Source organism: Citrus clementina, unplaced genomic scaffold (genome assembly GCF_000493195.1).
Source record: "Citrus clementina cultivar Clemenules unplaced genomic scaffold, Citrus_clementina_v1.0 scaffold_1, whole genome shotgun sequence".
NCBI classification, from domain to species: Eukaryota; Viridiplantae; Streptophyta; class Magnoliopsida; order Sapindales; family Rutaceae; genus Citrus; species Citrus x clementina.
Genome location: NW_006263303.1, coordinates 17,856,928 through 17,857,577, shown reverse-complemented (window position 1 = coordinate 17,857,577; position 650 = coordinate 17,856,928). Strand labels below are relative to the sequence as shown.

Below are 650 nucleotides of genomic sequence, written 5' to 3'. Positions count from 1 at the left end.
TAACTTTCATCATATTTGTTAATGAGGTTATTTGGGCTAACAATGCTGTCAAGGCATCTACGTTATGGACTTCTGTTGTTCCTCTTGTTGCAGCTTGTCTGGTTAATGGCCACTGATAGTTATTATTGGCTATCCTCTCCAAAATTTCATAAGCCTCATTGTAAAATTTAGATAGCAATGCCCTATTTGCTTAAGCGTCCACCATCAATCTAGTGCTTGAGTTGAGACCATTATAGAAAGTTCCCAACTGTATGCAGCAAGGAATACCATGAAAAAGACATCTCCTGAGTAACTCCTTAAATCTTTCTCATGCATCATACAAATTGTCATCTTCTAGTTGATGGAAAGATGTGATTTCGTTCCTCAATTTTGCATTCTTAGTTGGCGGGAAATATTTCATAAAAAATTTATCAGCCAAGTCATTCCATGTAGTGATGGAATCAGGTGGTAAAGAGTTTAACCATACTCTTGCTCGATCTCTCAAAGAAAACGAGAAAAATATGAGTCTTAATGCTTCCTACGATGCTCTAACAATCTTGAAAGCATCACTCACTTTCAAAAATAGCTTAAGATGTAGATGAATATCTTTTAATGGAAATCCATTAAATTACCCCACTAAAATCGTCAGCTTGAACATTGGGTCTAACTAT

At 35.8% G+C, this 650-nt stretch overlaps 1 non-coding gene across 1 annotated transcript; it reads left to right on the top strand.

Annotated features, from left to right (window-relative positions):
• Nucleotides 1-263: 263 nt before the first annotated feature.
• LOC112096041 lies at nt 264-370 on the top strand. Its single transcript, XR_002904199.1, has one exon. It is a non-coding gene; the product is annotated as a small nucleolar RNA R71 (small nucleolar RNA).
• The last annotated feature ends 280 nt before the right edge of the window (nt 371-650 follow it).